Here is an 8,100-nt window from a genome sequence, read left to right as displayed (position 1 = left end):
CATGGAAACTAGAGAAGGAAGACTATGGAGGTAGGGGAAGATTGGCCGATTCATAAGTTGGAGACAACGACGGATGGTGGCACTTTGCTTCATAGGCCGATAGGGACGATGGGGCACGAGAGGTTGTGCAGGCCGCGGGGTCGCTCGCCCGGATGTGTGGGCGATCGCACCACACACCGGACGTGCGGGCTGTGGTTCAGTGCGCCAGGACGCTGTCATGCGGGCGGGGCTGTGTCGATACCACACGGGGTGTGCGGCACACCCCCCTAGATGCCACACGTGTGCTGGATATCGGCGTCCAAAAAATAAGGGAAGGAAAGGAAACAAAATAGGAAGTAGTACTATAGTTGGCTGATTCGGTTGGTGGTTTTCATGTTTTGGAATTTCCTTGGAGAAAATAAAGGAGAAAAAGAGCAGCCTTCTTGGAGAAAAAAGGCAAGTCGGATCAGATCTGGGCACTTTTTCTTTCTCCACTACTATTAAACAATCAAACAAGAATTTTCTTAGGCGCACCCCGCAATTAGTCCCACAACATCGCACAAACCAATCAGCACCACACGATTAGGCCCACAATTCTCGACCTCACAGCCATCATTAATCTAATCCCTTTATGGTGTGCACTTAGCAATTTTTTTTGACTGACCGTGCTTCACCAGGGAGTAGTACTCGAACAACCGCTCCCTACAATCACGGATGTCTAATAGCAAGCTAAGGAAATTCCATGCGCTGGACCTTGACCTCACCATCTGTCATGGCGTCGACCTCGTGTGTCAGACACCGCCCACCAACAACGTCTCCTCCGTGCACGACGACCTCGCCGCACTGCACCACTCGGTCACCTCTGTGCACGATCGCCATCGCCGATTGTTGCCCCTCACAGCGTGACATTGGTCCTGCGATATCCAGGAGATAGAGCTTGCCCCGGCACCCGTGCGGCCACGCCGAAATCTGCACTGCCCCGGCGCTTGCGCCGCCACGTCCCCTGAACCATCCACCTCGCGACACCGCCCGCCCCTGCTACCCATGTGACGCTGCTGCTCCCTCCTGCCCCAAGAGCGCACATCTCCAAGCGGCCTTTGCGGGAGGGACGACGCACCAGGCGCATCGAGCCGGCGCATCCCGGCATCGCCTCCGTTCTTCGCTCCGCCTCATCGACGCCGGTGCAGGTTATCTCCTCCGACTGCATGCCCATCCTGGTGGCCATCTCCTCCAACCGTGCTCCCCATCGTCTCCCTTCTTGATCCCATCTGACACAAGGAAACTTTTGCAGGCCTATATCCCACTCCTCCCCGTAGCTTCAGAGATCTTAGATAGAAAAAGTATATGGTGGCGTTGTGCCGACTGCCTGCTCTTCTCTTTCCTGGCGTAAGGGACCTCAAGATCTGGCACCGGGAGCTTTCTTCGTCCACATCCGTACTTTGTGTATGGGAAAGCAATCTTCCGGGTAGCAGCAGTTGGACTTCATTTGTGATTAAGGATGATAGCTATCGAAGTGAGTAAATTATCCTTTCAAAGGAGATTTTTATGCCTACTGTTTCGGTATATTTAGTGTGACCACAAGCAAACATGCTGACTACTAAAGTTCTTGCAGGTGTGATTGCTTTGATTAGAGATGGCACTGATATAACACGAGAGATTATTTCTGTAACACTTTGTCTTGGGTCTACACTTGCTAACAGAGTTGCAGACAAAACAAAGCAACGAGCCTTTGTACTGAATGTAAACATACTCTGCAGATCAACACCCATCTTTTAATGTGAGGTCTGTACTATCAAGTGCAGTTTATTTACTATGTCTCGGATTCTGAATGTATGGTTCAATTTCATGATTTTAACCTTTCAAGTTATTGGTGTCCACACATGATTTCAACATATCGAGTTCTCTTTCCAGTCATTCAGATGTTGCTTTGACAGTTGTCATCTACAACTTATTATTTTTTGCACTATAGTCTCACAATTTTGAATTTAATCTTTTTTGTTGACTAGCATCATATTTCTTGATTGTGACCTCATGCTTAAATAGTTAAATTTGGTAGGTTGTAGAAATTCCAACTCACTATCTCTGAGAATTACTATATATTCCATGGGGGTCACTGAATTATTTTTCTCTTCCTAGAATTTGCGGCTTACATTGCTAATATTTGATCCTCGATAGCAATGCTCTTTTCCTTCCATGTTGGTCATGCCAAAAAAGCATTGAGGTGAGTATTTGATCCTCCATTAATCATCTATGTCCTTTCTGAAACTGAATGCCATTTTTTCTGGCTCAAGGGCGAGTCTGCACCAATCCACCATGCTTGAGTCTGCACCAATCCATCATGCTTGAGTCAGGGGGATCACCTACAGTGCGATGGCCAAACCTATCTTGCAGGTTAATTCACTTTCGATTTTTATGGGCTTTAAGACTAACTTATCCTTATTCAATTGCACAATTTTCAAACCATATTAAAATGTTAGTTAACGGGTTCATTATGCATTTGCTGGAATCATGGTATCATTTAGGACAGATTTATGTCATACTATATATAGGCAATTGGTATGATTCTTTTTCAGTCGAAAGTAATGGTGTGGAGCTAGAAGAAAATACATACCTTATGTTCTAAATATTTGATTCCCTTTTTAGAATCAAGTACATGTCATTTGGAGAGCATATCTTTTTTATATATTTTATTTGTATAGAACCAGTTCTTTGGATATGTGACTAAACTTGATGCATACTTGATCCTGGTGCGACTTTTTTACCCAGGATAATAAACCTATGTTGTTGTTGTGCGGTTGCAGGGGAATCATGTACCGGCATAATAGATTATCCCAGATGATATTTCATTGACAAGCCACATATAAATTGAAGTCAAATTAGGCATATACTATGTTGCACAGGTTAATCTTATCTCAGTGTTCCCTGGATATTTCTTTTTTGTAGCCTCTATTGCAGTGTGCACCGCTGCAAGAATGAAATTAATTTATTCTATATAAATGCTATAATAAGTATTTCAGAACATTTTTTCTGCTGTTGGATTTAATATTTTATTCCATTTCCGATGGATAAAAATGTTTGAGGCTACTTCCATATTTATCCCTTGTTTCTTACGGTCTAGCGTGTTAGAAAATTTTTCTTTCAGATTTGCCTGTCCTGTTTGTGCACCAGGTACAAGGTCTCGCCTTGTTGAAGGCTAGTTCCGGTTCTTTTATTTTCATTTTCATTTTGTTAATGTACATTTTCTACCTAATAAGGACTTGAGGTGTCTCGTGGATTGTAGCGCATGGGGAGCCTCACGATTGTTGTGGTTATTTTTTACACAAAGTCATTGTAGCACAAGTTGTATGTACTCCCTCCGTTTCTTTTTACTCCGCATATTAGATTTGGTCAAAGTCAAATTACACAAAGTTTGACCAAATTTATATAAAAATATATAAACATCTACAATACTAAAACTATATAATATGAAAATATGTTTAATGATGCATCTGATAATATTGATTTCATATTGTGAATGTTTATATTTTTTAATATAAAATCAGTCAAACTCTACAAAGCTTGACTTTGGCCAAACCTTATATGCGGACTAAAAAGGAATGGAGGGAGTATAGCTCGTGATACATGGTGATGCATCTTTCCAAGGTTAAATGTGCTTCTCATTTATTGATGCTTTGACGGCTGTCTAATTTAGTGTTTTACACTGAAGGTGCATAACATTAAATAAGATATGATTAGGCTTAAGATATAAGAAGAATAATGATTATATACGAAACTTAAATACACATGGTTTATCGCTTTTACAAAGAATGGAGTTATGAGAATGGGTCAAATATGCCCTGCGGGACGAAATTGACTACGCATTTTCTATATGTTCAGGGTTTAGAAGTCCATTGTGTGTGCATGTTTGATACGAGATATGTTGCTCATATGAAAAGAACTATATCTCCAATGCTATATTTAGTTTAAATTAAGATTTGAGCTACATTATTGCACTCATTCATTTTATTGACATAATTATGGCTTAATTAGGATGACTGAGAATTGTTTTTCTATGATTATACGTGTGTTGCACATGCATACTTACTAGTATTGAAAAAAAATAGTTGAGTGCGGGTGGGAGAGAGAGAGTTCAGTTAGGAAAGAAATAAAATAAAAAAGAAAAGACATGATTGGTTTGGCCGGTTTGGATTGGTTAAAAGAGTGCAGATCTATTTTGAAGTTTGGAAGGTATCCACAGAGAAAAAAAGGCAAATCTAATCCGCCCAAAAAAAGAGAGGAAGAATTACAAGAAAGAGTAGAGGGAGAATAAGGAAGGAGATTGGAACAAGGGAAAGTGGGCGTGGGTTTTTCCTAGGTCCTCACGTTGGAGATAAAAAGTCAGTTGGTCAATTCGGTTGTGTTTCCTAAGAAAAAAATAACAACCCATGCAGTTTTTTTTGGAGAGAGAGAAAGGGAAAAAAGGTTCACGTGCAAGCATTGGGAGTAGTAGGCACGTTTGGATTATAATAACAAAAAGGGTGGTTGTGTGCAGCACAACACATAGGTCTACAGGATAGCAAGGAACAAAAAGAGAGTACACCTTATCTACTGTTTGTCTTTATCATTGCTGTTTCCACTCAACCTATTCAGTACACCCATTTTTATTGCATCCTTCTTGTGCATCCACATACGTCCGCAAGGTTGTTACATGAATCCCCCTGTGTCTTAGGCTCGTGTCTCTAGTACACTTTAGCCTGAGTCCAGCATTCGACCACTTTGAATGAATTTTCAGCTTGCATTAATTAACGTGGTTGTAGCATTTTTTCCATATATAAAGCCAACCCAGCTCCACATATTTTTACACTGTGTATACATACGTCACCTAGCAATCGTTTTACCAACTTTTGGAGTTATTTGACACTACTGGTTGCCGACCACCTCCTGCTGCATGGTAAGAACTTGTAAGACTTTGATATTTGCTATACTATGAGCGTTTTACCACCACATCCTAGTAGTTCATCGGAACATTCTTTTTGGATTTTGTTTCTTGTTTCTGCTAATCATGACAAGATCCAGAGTCAATTCGTGGGCTTCGTCAATCGTGGGAGATGTGCCACCACCTTCCAAAATAGAACCACCGTCACAAGCGGTGCACACACATCAGAATGCGCACAATCAGGTTGTTGTTTTCATACCACCATTTAGTGGTCGTTTTAGACCTGCTTTATATATTGAATGGGAGTTCGACATAAATAATATATTCGCTTCCCATAGTTTTACTGAACGTAAAAAAGCTAAGGCCGTGGTTGGTTCATTGATTGGTTATGCTTCAGTTTGGTGGCGCGAATATTGTCGGTTACACCCTGATTATATACCTACTACTTGGGATGATTTGAAACTTGCCATGAGACATACATTTGGCCCCTCTTATTATACTCGTGACATGATTAAAAATTTGCAACAGCTAAAACAAGGTAGTGACACCGTAACGAAATGATTTACAAACTATCTTGTTGCATTCCTCTTTAGAAGAAAGTAAAGAAGATTTGATGGATAGATTTTGGGGAGGATTAATCCGTGATATTCAGGAGGTATTAATTCATGGCGGGTCTTATCCTATGGACCTTCTGTTTTGCCTTGCTTGCAAAGCTGAACAGAAAATAATATGGCGTGTTGTCCATAAGGACAATGTTGTTCCTTCAACTACTAGGTGTACTATGACAACCACATCCGTTGTTGTGAGGACTACATAACCTCCAATATGTGACACATCACCTTCGAGAGTACTTGCATCATCCAAGTTGATCATAAGAGGTAATGACAAAGAGACCGATTTTCCACCTCCATGAGTATGATGAATGCCTTGTCAATTTAAATGAACCATGCGATGAGCTACCCATTACTTTGATCACACGAGTTATTTTAGAGGACTATGTTGATGATTTTACTTTGCCATGTGATCAAACAATTTTGAGTGAATGAATTGAATTAACTATTGATGCAAAAGGATCATGTGAATCAGGGAATAAATCAGATTGGGATCAAATACGTTTGAAAATAATTGTACCAATGTTTAATCATTTTGATATGACCTCTAATCTTGGTGGTGGTTCATCAATGTTGGGATGGTTTAATGATAAGCATTGTCAATCCTTTGATATGAATAAGAGCGTCACTTATATGGGCAAACTAAGTTGCAATATTTTCATGCCTTTGACTTGTTGTGATAATATATTGGCTTCATATTTTATGATTTTTCAAAGGTGCTCTTGTATAATTATGTCACATGTGCCACAATTGAGATCAGTAAAAATTGATGACATATACATATACAATGTGTACACTTTGTCTCTTTTGTTAGCCACATTTCGGATTAACCAGCGCTGAGGACAGCTTTTTTCAAGAAGGGGAGGATGATGAGGACATGGCTACCATAGTTACACACATATCCCCTGCTGTTTTACCTTTTGGAACAATTGCTAGAGCTCACATAGACCAGTTAAATTATCAGGTACTTTCGTTTCTTGGTAATGTTTCTAGTGTTCATGAGAATATGATGCTGCCTGACATACATACATTTGTGTTGCCAGCAATTGAAGGGCCTAGCACGAAGATGAAGGATGAAAATTGGAGCATGATCAAGCATGGAGGTGAACGTGTGTGCGAAGAGAACAAGAATAGAAGTTCTAGTGGATATTTTCAGACTTTGAAGCCACCATGATGACATACTAGACGATGGACAAAATATACAAGATGGCCTTTCATAAATTTTGTCCATAGCTTATTATTGGTGTTGCGCCACCTTATTTTGGGCCAAGCCCATGTAATCTATTTTTAGAATCAGTATTGTATGGGGAAACGAATTAGGAGGTGTTTTAGTCCCACCTTGCCAAGGGTGGATAAAATCCCCTCTCTTTCCCCTATAAATACAGCCCTTAAGGCATCGTTTAGACTTGGGTTTTACTGAGTTAAAAGTTAGCCATCGCCGCAACTTCGTGTACTTCGTTTGTGTCCAACGACCAGACCAAGACCGCTTATGAAAGCCCACTTTTATCAACACTTCATATATATTCACAATATTCAGATATCTTTATCATATTCTTGCTTGTTCTTCGATTGCATGCAGGAATAGGCCTTTGTGGTCAGGTTGATCGTGCTCCGTCCTGGTCAATAACCTCTCGGACTTGGTTTAGCGATTGCTAAGGTTCAACGTTGTGCACGTTTGTAGTCGGATCATCAAAGTCGTCTCCACCAAATCGATAGTTATCATCTAATCGAAAGATCGGGCCCCTCGCCTCTATCAGGTTCCACCATATTATCAACCTGAGTTACTACAAAATTGCAGCATTTAAGACAAGGAAAAGTTTCGGTAGAAGAATATTTTCAGGAATTACAAACTGGCATGATTAGATGTGGTATTGTGGAGGATAATAAAGCTATGCTTGTGTGTTTTATGGGTGGATTAAATAGAGAGATTCAGATCATTCTAGAGTATAAGGAGTATAATAATATCACTTGTTTATTTCATCTTGCTTGTAGAGCTGAACGTGAAGTGCAGGATTGACATGCATTGGCGCAAACTAACTTTTCTGGAGGTCGACCTTCATCATGGACACTGCGTGCATCCTCTACTTCCACACATTCTACTGCACTGGCACCTCCATCAGCTGCCACCTCCAGCCGTGATACAAGAAAGCAGGAACAACCACCACTATCTGCCAAGATCACACCTGCCGGGCCTGCATAGAGCTCTTCTTCTTCCATGGCATCAACAGGGCACACAAGTGATATTATTTGCCGTTGTTGTATGGGAAGAGGTCATTATGCGAGAGAATGCAAATCTCAGTGTGTGATGATTTCTCCTGAGGATGGTGGGCATGAGTTAAACATGAAGAACACGGTGGAGATGATTCTGAACATGAGACTTTGGCTCTTATTACACATGAAGAACATGGTGGAGATGATTCTGACCATGAGACGCACTACATGGCTCCTGAAGATGATGATATGTATGAATGTTTAGTTGTTCAACATGTTTTGAGTGTGCAGGTCACACAAGCTGAGCAAAATCAGAGGCATAATTTGTTCCATACGAAGGGAGTTGTGAAGGAACGTTCTGTTCGTGTCATCATAGATGGAGGG

General features: G+C 40.9%; 1 long non-coding RNA gene across 4 annotated transcripts; it reads left to right on the top strand.

The window, feature by feature from the left end:
- Positions 1 to 661: 661 nt before the first annotated feature.
- LOC123188569 (uncharacterized) lies at positions 662 to 7,005 on the top strand. 4 transcript variants are annotated; one of them, XR_006494821.1, is made up of 7 exons: positions 662 to 1,166; positions 1,271 to 1,492; positions 1,592 to 1,761; positions 2,116 to 2,200; positions 2,271 to 2,370; positions 2,781 to 5,772; positions 6,320 to 7,005. It is a non-coding gene; the product is annotated as an uncharacterized lncRNA (long non-coding RNA). The 4 variants fall into 4 exon arrangements; XR_006494822.1 differs by having other exon boundaries at positions 2,781 to 5,137; positions 6,320 to 7,004; XR_006494823.1 differs by having other exon boundaries at positions 663 to 1,166; positions 2,781 to 2,879; positions 6,320 to 6,996.
- Positions 7,006 to 8,100: the final 1,095 nt, after the last annotated feature.

Source organism: Triticum aestivum, chromosome 2A, assembly GCF_018294505.1.
Source record: "Triticum aestivum cultivar Chinese Spring chromosome 2A, IWGSC CS RefSeq v2.1, whole genome shotgun sequence".
NCBI lineage: Eukaryota > Viridiplantae > Streptophyta > Magnoliopsida > Poales > Poaceae > Triticum > Triticum aestivum.
This window is presented reverse-complemented; position numbering and strand designations above follow the sequence as displayed.